The sequence below is a fragment of the Zea mays genome, chromosome 3 (assembly GCF_902167145.1).
Source record: "Zea mays cultivar B73 chromosome 3, Zm-B73-REFERENCE-NAM-5.0, whole genome shotgun sequence".
Lineage (NCBI taxonomy): Eukaryota > Viridiplantae > Streptophyta > Magnoliopsida > Poales > Poaceae > Zea > Zea mays.
The window spans coordinates 204,220,650-204,236,954 of record NC_050098.1 but is presented as its reverse complement, the minus strand read 5'-3'; positions in this window follow the sequence as shown (position 1 = coordinate 204,236,954).

The following is a 16,305-nucleotide window of genomic DNA, read 5'->3' as shown; positions in this document are numbered from 1 at the left end:
AACTTGATGCATGTATACTTGCAAAGACTAACATGGGCTGGCTATGGCATCATCGCTTAGCACATGTTGGGATGAATAACTTTCACAAGCTTCTAAAGGGCGAGCATGTTTAGGACTAAAAATGTCTATTTTGAGAAAGACAGACCTTGTGCAGCTTGCTAATCAGGTAAACATGTTGGAGGAGGACATCATCCAAATAGCATAATGACTACATCAAGACCGCTAGAGCTTCTTCACATGGATCTCTTTGGCCCCGTTGCTTATCTTAGCATTGGGGGAAGTAAGTATGGTCTTGTTATAGTTGATGATTATACATGCTTCACTTGGGTATTCTTTTTGTAGGATAAAAGTGAAACCCAAGGAACTCTGAAAGTGATTCTTGAGGCGAGCTCAAAATGAGTTCGACTTAGGGATCAAGAAGACCAGAAACGATAATGACACATAGTTTAAGAACCTTCAAGTAGAAGAGTACCTTGAGGAGTAAGGCATCAAGCACGAGTTCTCCGCCCCCTACACACCACAATAGATCGACATGGTGGAAAGGAAGAACATGACGCTCATCGACATGACGAAAATGATGCTTGAAGAGTACAAGACGTTGGATCGGTTTTGAGCGGAAGCTGTGAACACAGCTTGCCACGCCATAAACCGGTTGTACCTGCACCGCCTCCTCAAGAAGACCTCATACGAACTCCTGACTGGTAACAAACCCAATGTTTCATTTTTCGAGTATTTGAGAGCAAATGCTACATTTTTGTAAGGAAAGGTAGGAATTCCAAGTTTGCTCCCAAAGTTATAGAAGGAATTTTAATAGGTTATGATTCAAATACAAGAGCCTATAGGGTATTCAACAAAGCATTTGGACTTGTTGAAGTCACTAATGACGTTGTTTTTATGCAACTAATAGCTCTCAAAGGGAGCAAGTTGATCTTGATGAATTATCTTTGTGCTTCTAGACTAGATATTATGTTTTTAGTTTGTATGTGTGCAAGGTTCCAATCTGATCCTAAGGAATGCCACCTTAGGGTCGTGAAGAGAATTTTGAGGTATTTAGTTCACACACCTCACTTCGAGCTCTAGTATCCTAAAGGGTCTACCTTTGACTTAATTGGTTACTCAGACGTCGATTATGCAGAATGCAAGGTAGATAGGAAAATCACCATCGAGGACTTGCCAATTCTTGGGTAGGTCCCTTGTGTCTTGGAGCTCTAAAAAGCAAAATTTTGTTGCCCTATCCACACCAAGGCCGAGTACATTGCAGCAGACCATTGTTGTGTGCAATTGCTTTGGATGAGGCAAACACTCTAGGACTTCGGCTACAATCTGAGCAAAGTCCACATGGCTGGGAATCCTGTTGAACACAGCCGCACTAAGCACATAGACATCTGGCACCACTTCTTGAGAGACCACCAACTTCCATGTGAGCACCCACTCCCAATTAGTCGATATCTTCACCAAGTCTTTGGATAAGAAGCGATTTTGTAAGTTGAGGAGTGAACTTAATTTATTAGACTCTCGAAACGTGGATTGAGATGTTGCACACTTGCATGTTTTACTTATACCTTTGATCATGTTATTTTTCATATCATTTGGTTATTGTGGTTCAAAGTGTAGAAAATCACCCCGGACCTCACACGTCCAAGTGCTTTGGATGCACACATTTTGGGGGAGGATTGACTACACTTTTACCTTTTGGGACTAACTATATCTTTTAGTTGATCATGTGTGTAGTCCTAAAGTACTTGAAAGGGAGGTAGGTTTAGACAAAGAATGGCGCTCCCACTGCATAAATGGTATCAAAGTTCTTTGTTTCAAATTCCCTTGGTTTCACATTGTTTTGGCTTTCATTCGTTATTTTTTGGTGAGGCGATGGGTTAGGCCACTTAGTTTCTCCGTTTTGGTGCTTAATGCCAAAGGGGGAGAAATTAAGGCCAAAGCAACTAGGTCGACCACCACTTGAGTTTTTAAAATGGTTTAAGATTTAAACTTGTCTTTTGATTCAAAACCCTATTGATAGCAAAGAGGTGCCCTCTTATTGTCAAATATGAAGTTCTCTTATGGGGGAGAAATTATTCTCGTCAAAAAAGGGTGAGAAATTAGTGTTTGATCAAAACAAGTTCTTACAAACTAGTTTGATTTGCAAAACTTAAGTGTTTTGACTTAGAAGTAAGAAAATGTTGAAAATGGCTTTGTTTGCAAAATCAAAAGCAAGTGGTGGCAAAATGATCCAAATATGCCAAATCATTTGAAAACTTCATTTGATTGAGTTTGAACTTCAAATTGCAACTTTTGTCTCATTTCTTTTAAGTTAGTCATTTTTAGTTGCTTTAGGTGTGTTGGCATAAACCACCAAAAGGGGGGAGATTGAAAGGCAAATGGGTTAGATAGCCATTTCTACCTATTTTGGTGATTAAGTGTCCAACACACCATCATGAACTAACTTGTTTGCTATGAGCATGAGCACAGGTTCACTTGTAAGCAATTTGAAGGTTTCAAGTTCAGAAGAGTTGAAACATGGGCTAGAAATGTAGCTTTGAGTAAAATGCAAAAAGTGACTTTTGGATTTGGTTTGGGCCGAAACAGGAACTCTATTGAAAATCTGTGAAAGAGGTAGGTTTCCCACACTTAGTCAATTGGATTATGTACTAACTATGTTTGTCTAAGTCATAGGGAAGCTCACAAGAAATATCAAATCAAATAAAAGGAGATAGGCTCAAAAGAGCCTAATCTAGGCTGCTTTGGGCATCATCGGACCGGTCACCGAATCGAGTCTGTGAAGTGCCCAAACTTGGGCTTTTGGCAGCCTAGCACACCGGACTAGGTCTGTGTGCATCAGATCGTCTGTACGGCTGAAGAGGCGACTCTCGAGATTTTTATTTGTAAAAATCACCGAACCGGTACTATGCACACATTGGTGGTGCTTTAGACCGTGTGGTATTGGCTAACTCCAAGTGCCCAACAGGTACTTCACGGGGAGGTGACATGTGGCGGTCCGGTGGTGCATGGACCTAGTCTGGTGCCCCCGGGTTTGGAAGGATCCAGTCAGGATCCCAGAGACCACTCCCTATTCTCGGTCTAGTGGCGCACCGAACTAGTCCGGTGCCCCCGAGAACATCAGGAATTCAAAAACATTTAGAAGGAAGGAGCAACAGCTAGGGACTGGCCTTAAGTTATAAAAAGGGACCCATGGCACACTCCATCATATAAGCACCCAAGAGCAATACTTCACTCCCATACTCCGCAACAACTCGTTTGTGACATTCTAGTGAGATCTTGGCATCGTTCTGAGCCATTTCTGACTTTCAGTGAGAGCGGTGTGTTGTGATCTTCGTTCTTGCATTGTGTGCTGCATGTTTGCTCTTGTGCATGTACTATCTCACCTCTCTTATGTGGTGCTTTGAGTTGTAACTCTAATTTTTGTGTACGACTGCAAGAGACTCCAATTTGTGGAGATTCCTTGCGATAGGATTTGAAAGGGATATGTGCCTAAAACATTTCCTATAATCGATTTTGGTGGTTGACGTCCATCAGAAACCATGTGGACTAACTAGTTTGCCTAGTTATCATCTATCTCAGGTGCATAAAGCTCAACATAAACCAACAAAAAAATAAGTTGGGGAACTCTACAAAGTATGGAGCAAAGACAAGCATTGGTGCAGCCAGTGGTGTAGCGGACACTGTCCGGTGCCCAGGCCAAGGCACCCACGAACTGTCCGCTCTCGGTTTTTCCCAGAGTCGCTCCGCTATAATTCACTGGACTGTCTGGTGTGCACCGGACTGTCCGGTGAGGCAACGGAGCAACGATCAACTGCGCCCAACGGTCGACTGCGATGAACAGTGAACAGTGGACAACACAGAAGTCGGAGGTCAGAACTACAAAGTCAGAACACACCGAACTGTCCGGTGTGCCACTGGACTGTCCGGTGCCGCAAGAGGACAAAGGACTTCAACGGTCAATCGCTCCAAACCCCAACAGACGACTAACGTGGCACACACTGGACAGTGAACAATGCCATGTCCGGTGCACCACCGGACTGTCCGGTGTGCCATCGACAGCAATGGCTAGAATAGTGGTTGGGGCTATAAATACCCCCAACCACCACCATTCAAGTCATCCAAGTTTTCAGCCCTTCACATTCAATACAAGAGCAAATCATACACTCCAAGACATAATCAAAAGATCAAATCCTCTCTAAGCCTCAAAATCAACTCAATTGCTTAGTGACCTGAGAGAGGGCGTTTTGTGTTTCTTTTGTTGCTCTTGTTTCTTGGATTGCTTTCTCCTTCTCATTCTAATTCTTCTAAGTGCTTTGTAAAGCTAGCAAGAGACACCTAAGTGTGTAATGATCCTTGCGGGGTCTTAGTGACCCAAGTGATTAAGGAGAAGCATACAATCAGTCTGTGTGACCGATTGAGGGAAAGGGTTGGAATAGACCCGGCCTTTGTGGCCTCCTCAACGGGGACTAGGTTCTTTGGAACCGAACCTCGATAAACAAATCGTCGTGTTTATTTGTGTTGATCTCCACTCGATTTGTTTCCCCTCTCCTCTCTCTCTAAAGTTCCCTTGATCATATTTAATTTGAGTTTGCTCCCAAGGTTATCCACATTGATTAAGCAACTCATAGCAAGGAGAACTATCTTCCGCACTCCGAAATATTTCTAACACTAACCCTAGGAATAATGTTTGTTCAAAGTTTATAAATTTCAGGTTTCGCCTATTCACCCCCCTCTAGGCGACTTTCAGGATTACTATTGATACAAGGAAGACCATGGCACTCTAGTGGATCATAGGATCACTTCAAAGAGGTTGAGAGAAACTCTTGTCCATTAGGACAGCACAACATGGAGTAAGCAATCATTTTAGGCTTGACTGAACCACAATGAAAATCATTGTGTCTCTTATGTTTGTTTCTTTGTGATTGTTCTTCCTCTATCTAAGTTCTAACTTTCACTTACAATATTGCTTTTAGTCTAATTCATATTTTGAAAGAGCAATCGAGTGAAAAGAAATTCTCTCTTCTTCTCACTTCGACTTAATCTTATCTTGTGTTAACTCTTAATTTGGGCCGAGTTTGTGTTTGAAGTTGTGTTTAGCAGGCATCATCTATTCACCTCCTCTAGGTGACTCTCAGTTATCAAATCTATTTTTATCCTAAATTCTTATCTTACCTGAAACCAAGTGATATCAAGTGCAAAGCGTACAAGAAACTTTTTAGCTTGATATCAAGTGGAAGTGTTTATGAATAAACATTATATTTGTCATTTTATAAACATTATAGATTTTACGCTAAATATAATTTATTTTATCAATTGCATGATAATTTTTCTTTAATTATATATCAGTAAGACTATATATATAAAGAGAGAGAGAGAGATGAGAGATGAGAGGGGCCTATATATTAGTTTTCGCTTGGGCCTCCTAGGATACTAGGGCCGGTCCTAATGGTAGGTGGTGCCAACCAAACCAACCACATAATATTTTTTTAAAAAGAAAGATATATACTTCTTTTACTTCAAATTACAAAATGTTTTCAATTTTCTAGAAATTAGCTCCCGCATCAGCAAGCTACTCGTTAATCCTCACACGTGAAAACATTAGTTAGATCTACCAAGATGAATATGTGAGATAAAACATGACATTAGAGGCACAATATTTATTAACGAGATTCAATCGAAGCACATCCTCTCAGCGCATGACTCCATATATACTAGCACTTCTCCCATATTTGTGAATGTTGAAATATAATATAAATGAATTGTCCACATCTTTCTATCAATTTAAGTTTTTGTTTTGAACTAATTTAAAAGCTTAAGCTGATAGAAAGAGGTGGAGAATTCACTTATATAATATTTCAACTCTCTCAATTGGAGCCCCTCTTAGGTCTCATATGTGTAATAGAAGTAAACAACAATTATTTTATTTGAATTACGCTAACTAGGATTTGAACTCCAAACCTCTAGCTCTGATACCATATAATAGATCAGAGACAACGAATGTGTGATGTTGTGCATACAACGATGCTAGTCTTCCATGTTAATATATAGGTGAAGTTTACAGATGGAAGTATAGAGTCAAAACTTAATACATAATCAATTCTATCTATAGATTGATTCAGTATAGAGTTGAAGTTTAACCCAACTTCATCTAATAGGGAGGAGAATAGATTATAGAGTCTGACTCCTCTATCCTACATTTTCAAATAACTAAGGGTCCTAATATAACCAAACTCGTACATAATATTTGATATATATCTAACAGACTCCAACAAATATTATACCACCTTGAAGTTGTCGATATGGAAACCTCTACATACACCGACTTGAGTTGTTGCCTTTACCACTCCACAAGAACTATGTGTTGAGTCTCATCACACACCCACCTCAAATAACAGCTTTCGCTATCACCACAACTCTATACTCCATGATTTCACCTATAGCTATGCACCTTCTCATTTATCACCATAAACTTTCAAGTAAAATTTAGATTCCTCTCCAACTCTAACACATGTCTGGATCTTTGAAGCATGTGTCTTCTAGCTAGAAATGAAATGAACTAGTTGAATTCAATACCACAGTCAAACCTGATTACACACATGATACTGAGAACCTCATAGTCGTTATCACACATAGAAATTGTCGCATTATCCTTGCTCTTCTATTTCGTTGCAATGCTATGTCTAATGTTTTACATTGTAGCCTCCTATAACCATTACCAACTAGATTATTCTAGTTGTAAGATAGACATGCATCGTCTATACTTATTCTAGTTCAACCTTGAAGCTTTTTCGTGTCATTTGATCCACACTTCTAAACCTGCACATGCAATTTGAATTGATCCATGCCCTTACTGATTTGGAAGCACACAAAATCCTCCAATACAAACCTACATCCTAAACTTGTGCAATGTGTCATCATGCCAAAGAGAACAAAAACTTCACTAGTCATCACACTCCTATGACATTGCCGCTAATATTGCAGTCATATTTTCACTATGATATTACTAGCATGTCATCATCAACCTCTACATCATGCACCATGGTATGTTCCTCCTCCAAGAGAATTAGCCACCATCCATCCTAAATTATTTGTCTTGTGCCCCATGAACTATTTGGCCTAGTTATTTTTGTAAAATGTTTTGTTATGTAATAAAGATTGTGACATTGGTTTCTATATTTGAGTTGTCATATGTGTGAAACTTGTTTCTGGCACACATATGAGATGCATCTGGATTTGCCCTTAAATTCGGGTATAACAATACCCATGAATTAAGGTGGACCCACCCCTGTGTGGTGAGATGCATGTAAAAACCTTAAAAAGTTATCTAAGAAAAGCTAACTGAGTGCTATGTCCTTTGGTGCTTTTGGAAGGAGTTAGTAACTTAAAAGAGTGTATAATAAAGGGAAAAGGAAGTTTTGAAAATGGGCTAGAAATTATGGCTCTTTGGGATTGATTTGATGGTCTAACTCTTATTGTTGATGACGTTGTTGGTACAGAATTACTAGCCCAAGGGAGCCTATTTTTTGTCAACGTTCCTCTAGCGTGTTGCGTGCACGCTTGATAATCCAAAAATGGGTCATCCTTGTCCAATTCTTAGCACATGAGTGGGCGTGGGGGCTAACAACTAGGCCTCTAGCATGAGTAGGGATGTGGGGCGATAGTTTAGGGTGTGTTTAGATTGTGGAGTCACCTTATGCTTCATGAGGTGATGCATCATGAGTTCATCCCATAAATTTTGGTGGCATCAACTCATTCCTCATATATATACTAATTATTAGCTTATGAGGAATGAGGTGGTGATGGATCAACTCATTCTATTTCACAAATCAAATAAAAAAGTAAGGAGTGAAAAGAAGATGAACCACATCATTCTTCAAACCAAACACATCCTTAATGAATAATTGTAACACCATCGACGACACTTACTCTTGGCAGCCCTATAGGATCATAAACCATCCTCATAGACCAATATAAGTGGACCTCTAGCTAAGTTGGCTAGGTGATCTGAATAGCACTCCTTAAGTACTGAGTTCGACTCCTCGTGGAAGCGAATTTCTAGGTTATGGTTAAAAAATGTTCTTGTTTGTCCCAGGCCAAAGCATAGGTCTAAGGTCTAGTCTCGGTCGCTTCTCACATGGGCTACGGTGTCGTTGTGTATGGGTGGTGTAGGGGTTTGGAGGTTTTCTCGACCTGCGTGAGAAATTCTTCATATAATGCACGAGGGTTGTCTTACCCCCACAGGTAAAGTTTTTTTGTTTTCTGCGCACTTTTTCTCTCACTTATACTCACTCGAGAAAACTCTCGGTCGTTCACCCATCCAAAAATGCTCTGAACCAAACATGCATACCTAGAGGTTCTTTTGAGATAGGCCTACAAAAAAGAAGATACACCTTATTGGTATGAGTATTCTATCAATCCTATTAAGTTTTGGGCCAAGATGTCACACAATCCACCTAGCCAGGATATCACAATCCACCCCTTAGAAGATCGATGTCCTCGTCGATCAGCCCTAAGCCATGAACCTCTTTTCTTGGTCACGTCTGTGTGTCTAGTGTCGTCACATGCCATGTCATATGACCACTCTAGGCCCACATCCACCATGCAACATATGTCCAAACCCCTAGCTCTCACACATCTGTGAAACCACGAGGGTCGGCTCTTATACCATTTGTAACACCCATGCCACTCCCGAACTGGCGGTACTTACTCATCACAACCCTATAGGATCAGAAAACCATCCCCATAGACCAATACGAGCGTTTTGTGAGCACTTTGTCCTCACTGATGAAGCACACCCAAGAAAACTTGCCGGTCAGTCACCCATCCCAAAATTGCTCTGAGGCTAGCATGCTTAACTAGAGGTTCTTTCGAGATAGGCCTCCGAAAAAGATACATCTTATTGGTTGAGTATTCTATCACTCCTATTAAGCCTTGGGCTAGAATATCAAATAATTCACCTAGGTTAGAATATCGCAATAATTCTCATGTACAACATATTAAATATATAGCATATGACATTATGCAACTAACCAATGTGTTGGCATGCAACATAGATTATAGGACACTTGAGGACACTATATGAGCACACATGGTGTACTAGGAAATGTAATAAAGTATAAGGAACTATACAACAACCAATCGTCTTAGGCCAGTTGGCATGGGTCCGGATATTTGCAAGCGCATGTTATCATACCTAGCTCGATATCTGGTGTAGCGGTTACCTTGGAAAGTGATCATTATAGTGTAACTCACATTAAATATAAGCATGAGGTTGTGGGTGTGCTTCCATCCTTACATACACACAGAGAGCATATGTACATGCTTCTGGTGCACAGCTATTTTTTTTGCATTTATGTACTTATTTGGTAAGGCAATTTTGCATGTTGCAGGTTGAAAAAATCCTTATAGCTGTCACTTGATAATACTGTGATTTCTACTTGTAATAGAACGACCAATTAACCATTAATATGTTATCCTCACTCTAGTAGACCCCAACTACTTTTTTCACATGAATGATTACATTGGTGCTTGTAACCTTATGTATCATCCACATACAATGATATATGATCAGTAAGAGGATGTATGGTATTATGCTCACCGTGACTCGAACCTTTATAAAATTTCTTGTATGTTAAGACTCTTAACATGACTTTGTAGATATACTATATGGTGCTATGACCCACTCCTTGCTACCTAGCAAACATTTGTCTCGGGTACTCTATATCCTGGTGTCTTTGTCATAACAAGTAGCATGGGCAAGTCTAATTTCAAGTAACTTATTTCTCTACTGTATATGAGTTTGTTTTGTTGGGTTGTGACTGTGAAAAAAGCTGTTATTGGGTGTTAAAAATTTGTCGTGTGTTGTGAGCTGTAAAAAACTTAAAAAATGTTTGATGGAAGTCGCTAAAAACTGGTAAAAATTCTTCCATATATATTTGCACAGTTCAATTCAAAAGCCACTAAAAAGCAGGTCCAGAGATGGTTTCAATTTTGCGCTGCGAAAAAGTCGACTTTTGAAAAAAAATCTACTTCTTAGATTGGGCCCTTTGGTTTGGCTTTTGAGGGGTGAGAGCACCTAGAGGGGGGGATGAATAGGTGATCCTGTAAAACTTAATGTAATAGGCAGATGGTGTCTACCAACCGTGGGTGAAAGAACGTGGGTGAAAAACCGTCGAACTTAATGTAATAGTACCCTCTTGAAGCCAAGCTCATCCTTAATTGAGGGGTGTCTACCAACCGTGTAGGCATCCCTTGCAAATTTTAGTTTATCAAAATCATTTTTGCTAGTCTTAAGTTGAGCATTAAGACTAGCCACTTCATCATTTAGTTTAGAGATGCAAACTAGGTGTTCACTACAAGCATCAACATTAAAATCTTTGCACCTATTGCAAATCATAACATGTTCTTCACGAGAGTTTGTTTTACTAGCTATTTCTAACTTAGCATTCAAGTCATCATTTATGCTCTTTAAACTAGAAATAGAGTCATGGCATGTAGACAATTCACAAGAAAGCATTTCATTCCTTTTTATTTCTAAAGCAAGGGATTTTTGTGCCTCTACAAACTTATCATGTTCTTCATACAAAAGATCCTCTTGCTTTTCTAATAACCTATTTTTATCATTCAAGGCATCAATTAATTCATTAATCTTATCAACCTTAGTTCTATCTAGGCCCTTGAATAAACATGAATAGTCTATTTCATCATCGCTAGATTCTTCATAACTTGAGGAAGCATAAGTACTAGTATCACGAGTGCTTACCTTCCTTTCCCTTGCCATGAGGCAGGTGTGATGCTCGTTGGGGAAGAGGGCCGACTTGTTGAAGGCGGTGGCGGCGAGTCCTTCGTTGTCAGAGTCGGACGACGAACAATCCGAGTCCCACTCCTTTCCAAGGTGTGCCTCGCCCTTAGCCTTCTTGTAAGCCTTCTTCTTTTCCCTCTTGTTCCCTTGTTCCTAGTCACTATCATTATCGGGACAGTTAGCGATAAAATGACCAATCTTACCACATTTGAAGCATGAGTGCTTCCCCTTCGTCTTGGTCTTGTTTGGATGCTCCTTGCGACCCCTTAGCGCCGTCTTAAAACGCTTAATGATGAGGGTCATCTCTTCCTCATTGAGTCCCGCCGCCTCAACTTGTGTCACCTTGCTAGGTAGCACTTCCTTGCTCCTCATTGCTTTGAGAGCAACGGTTTGAGGCTCGTGGATTGGGCCGTTCAATGCATCGTCAACGTATCTTGCCTTCTTGATCATCATCCGCCCGCTTACGAACTTTCCAAGTATCTCCTCGGACGTCATCTTGGTGTACCTAGGATTCTCACGAATATTGTTCACAAGATGTGGATCAAGGACAGTAAAGGACCTTAGCATTAGGCGGACGACGTCGTGGTCCGTCCATCGCGTGCTTCCATAGCTCCTTATTTTTTGACGAGGGTCTTGAGCCGGTTGTACGTTTGGGTTGGCTCCTCGCCCCTGATCATTGCGAATCTCCCAAGTTCGCCCTCCACCAACTCCATCTTGGTGAGCATGGTGACGTCGTTCCCCTCATGTGAGATTTTGAGGGTGTCCCAAATCTGCTTGGCGTTATCCAAGCCGCTCACCTTATGGTATTCATCCCTGCACAATGAAGCTAGAAGAACAGTAGTAGCTTGTGCATTTTTGTGAATTTGCTCATTAATGAACATGGGACTATCCGTACTATCAAAGTGCATTCCATTTTCTACTATCTCCCATATACTTGGATGGAGAGAGAACAAGTGGCTACGCATTTTGTGACTCCAAAATCCGTAGTCCTCTCCATCAAAGTGGGGAGGTTTACCGAGGGGAATGGAAAGCAAGTGAGCATTGGAACTTTGCGGAATACGAGAATAATCAAAGGAAAAGTTTGAATTAACCGTCTTCTTGAGAGCACCTAGAGGGGGGGGGTGAATAGGTGATCCTGTAAAACTTCAAAAACTTAAGCCACAAAAACTTGTTAAGTGTTAGCACAAGTATGGCCAAGTGGCTAGAGAGGAGTCAAGACACAATAACCACAAGAAATCAATCACAGAGATGACACGGTGGTTATCCCGTGGTTCGGCCAAGTACAAAAACTTGCCTACTCCACGTTGTGGCGTCCCAATGGACGAGAGTTGCACTCAACTCCTCTCAAGTGATCCAATGATCAACTTGAATACCACTGTGTTCTTGCTTTTCTTTTCTCAATCCCGTTTGCGAGGAATCTCCACAACTTGGAGTCTCTCGCCCTTACACTTAAGATTCACAAAGAAGCACGGAGTAAGGGAGGGAAGCAACGCACACAAATCCACAGCGAAATGCGCACACACACGGCCAAGAATCGAGCTCAAAGACTATCTCACAGTTTCTCACAAGAACAGAGCTCGAATCACTTAGAATCACAAACGGATGCGCAAAGACTGAGTGTGGATGATCAAGAATGCTCAAGGGTTGCTTGGTGTTCTCCTCCATGCGCCTAGGGGTCCCTTTTATAGCCCCAAGGCAGCTAGGAGCCGTTGAGAACAAATCTGGAAGGCCATCTTTGCCTTCTGTCGTCGGGCGCACCGGACAGTCCGGTGCACACCGGACAGTGTCCGGTGCCCGATTTATTTCCATAAACAGCGCAGCCGACCGTTGCCGACCGTTGCAGATCTGGCGCACCGGACAGTCCGGTGCACACCGGACAGTCCGGTGCCACTTTCCGACCGTTGGCCAGACCACATGTCGCGCGCAGATTCCGCGGCCGACCGTTGGCTCGGCCGACCGTTGGCTCGGCCGACCGTTGGTTCACCGGACAGTCCGGTGCACACCGGACAGTCCGGTGAATTTTAGCCGTACGCCGTCGGCAAATTCCCGAGAGCGGCTTCTTCGCCCTAGGCAGCCTGGCGCACCACCGGACAGTCCGGTGCCCCAGACCGAAACAGCCTGTTGGCTGCACACAGCCAACACTCTCCTTTTCTTCTTCTTTCTGTTTCTAACACTTTGACAAATATATTAGTACACAAAACCAATGTACTAAGGCTTAGAAACATACCTTTACTTGTGATTTGCACTTTGTTCATCCATGGGCATATATTCACATTTAAGCACATGTGTTGACACTTAATCACCAAAATACTTAGAAATGGCCCAAGGGCACATTTCCCTTTCAATCTCCCCCTTTTTGGTGATTTATGCCAACACAACATAAAGCAACTAGAACAAGTGCAAAATCACTTCAAATAAAATAAATTTGAGTTTTATTCAATTTTGGCATATATGGATCATCCTTTGCCACCACTTGGTTTGTTTTTGCAAATCAAACTCAAATCTCTATCTCTAAGTCAAATACACATGTTGAAGCATAAAGAGAGTTATTCCAAAAGAGATTGATCAAAGATTTCAAAAACTCCCCCTTTTTCCCATAATTACTACTTCTCCCCACAAGAAGCCAACTTTTCACAAAAGAGACGATAAGAGAGTTTTGACAAAACAAAAGCTCTACTCTACTATTTTCAAATCTCTCAAGTGGTAGCTGATCCATTTATCGCTTTGGCCTTTATTTTCTCCCCCTTTGGCATCAAGCACCAAAACGGGATCAATCTTGGCCCTTTAACCCCATTGCCTCACAAAAATCTTCAATAAGAGCAAATGGCAATAAGATTACATGAGATGGACTCGGAATAAGTTACCCTCTCATCGGAGTGCAGTGGAAGTCTGTCATGGTCCAAGTCCACCTTTTCCCTTTCAATTCTCCTTTGAGACTAAATCAAGCAAACTCAAGCATATGGTTAGTCTCAAAGGGTCAAGTTGTACCACATCTCCCCCTAAACATGTGCATCACTTTGCAACGGACTTGTTAGGTCCAGGGAGTGTTTGTACAACTTGAGCACCACAATAAGCAACAAAATGCAGAATGAACATTATCAAAGGCATAAACACATGTATGCTATAATTCAATCCAAGTTCCGCGAATCTAAGACATTAAGCTCACTACGCAACCTGCAAAAGGTCTTCTCATCTAGAGGCTTGGTAAAGATATCGGCTAGCTGGTTCTCGGTGCTAACATGAAACACTTCGATATCTCCCTTTTGCTGGTGGTCTCTCAAAAAGTGATGCCGGATGTCTATGTGCTTTGTGCGGCTGTGCTCAACAGGATTCTCCGCCATGCGGATAGCACTCTCATTATCACATAGGAGTGGGACTTTGCTCAGATTGTAGCCAAAGTCCCGGAGTGTTTGCCTCATCCAAAGCAGTTGCGCGCAACATTGTCCTGCGGCAACATACTCGGCCTCAGCGGTGGATAGGGCAACAGAGGTTTGTTTCTTAGAATTCCATGACACCAGGGACCTTCCTAAGAATTGGCACGTCCCCGATGTACTCTTCCTATCGACCTTACATCCAGCATAGTCGGAGTCTGAGTATCCAACCAAGTCAAAGGTAGACCCCTTTGGATACCAGAGTCCGAAGCAAGGCGTAGCAACTAAATATCTAAGAATTCGCTTTACCGCCACTAAGTGACACTCCTTAGGATCGGATTGAAATCTAGCACACATGCATACGCTAAGCATAATATCCGGTCTACTAGCACATAAATAAAGTAAAGACCCTATCATTGACCGGTATGCTTTTTGATCAACGGACTTACCTCCTTTGTTGAGATCTGTGTGTCCGTCGGTTCCCATCGGCGTCTTTGCGGGCTTGGCGTCCTTCATCCCAAACCTCTTTAGCAAATCTTGCGTGTACTTCGTTTGGGAGATGAAGGTGCCATCCTTGAGTTGCTTCACTTGGAACCCAAGGAAGTAGTTCAACTCGCCCATCATTGACATCTCGAATTTCTGCGTCATCACCCTGCTAAACTCTTCACAAGACTTTTGGTTAGTAGAACCAAATATTATGTCATCGACATAAATTTGGCACACAAACAAATCACCATTACAAGTCTTAGTAAAAAAAGTTGGATCGGCTTTCCCAACCTTGAAAGCATTAGCAACTAAGAAATCTCTAAGGCATTCATACCATGCTCTTGGGGCTTGCTTAAGTCCATAGAGCGCCTTAGAGAGCTTACACACATGGTCGGGGAACCGATCATCCTCGAAGCCAGGGGGTTGCTCTACGTACACCTCCTCCTTAATTGGCCCGTTGAGGAAAGCGCTCTTCACATCCATTTGGTACAATCTGAAAGAATGGTGAGCGGCATATGCTAGCAAGATTCGAATTGACTCTAGCCTAGCCACATGAGCAAAAGTCTCCTCGAAATCCAAACCTGCGACTTGGGCATAACCTTTTGCCACAAGTCGAGCCTTGTTTCTCGTCACCACCCCGTGCTCGTCCTGTTTGTTGCGGAACACCCACTTGGTTCCCACAACATTTTGCTTCGGACGAGGCACCAGCGTCCAAACTTCATTTCTCTTGAAGTTGTTGAGCTCCTCCTGCATGGCCAGCACCCAGTCCGGATCTAGCAAGGCCTCCTCTACCCTAAAAGGCTCAATAGAAGAGACAAAGGAGTAATGCTCACAAAAATTAACTAATCGAGAACGAGTAGTTACTCCCTTGCTAATGTCACCCAGAATTTGGTCGACGGGATGATCCCTTTGAATCATCGCTCGAACTTGGGTTGGAGGTGCTGGTTGTGCTTCTTCCTCCATCACATGATCATCTTGTGCTCCCCCTTGATCACACGCCTCCTGATGATGAACCTGTTCATCGTCTTGAGTTGGGGGATGCACCATAGTTGAGGAAGAAGGTTGATCTTGCTCCAAGTATTCCTGTGGTCGCACATCACCAATCGTCATGGTGCGCATAGCGGCCGTTGGAACATCTTCTTCATCTACATCATCAAGATCAACAACTTGCTCTCTTGGAGAGCCATTAGTCTCGTCAAATACAACGTCGCTAGAGACTTCAACCAAACCCGAAGATTTGTTGAAGACTCTATACGCCTTTGTATTTGAGTCATAACCTAATAAAAACCCTTCTACTGCTTTGGGAGCAAACTTAGAATTTCTACCTTTCTTCACTAGAATGTAGCACTTGCTCCCAAATACACGAAAGTAAGATACACTGGGTTTGTTACCGGTTAGTAGCTCATACGACGTCTTCTTGAGGAGGCGATGAAGGTAGACCCTGTTGATGGCGTGGCAAGCCGTGTTCACGGCTTCCGTCCAAAAGCACTCGGGGGTCTTGAACTCTCCAAGCATTGTCCTCGCCATATCGATTAGCGTCCTGTTCTTCCTTTCTACCACACCATTTTGCTGTGGTGTGTAGGGAGCGGAGAACTCGTGCTTGATCCCTTCCTCCTCAAGGAACTCCTCCACTTGAAGGTTCTTGAACTC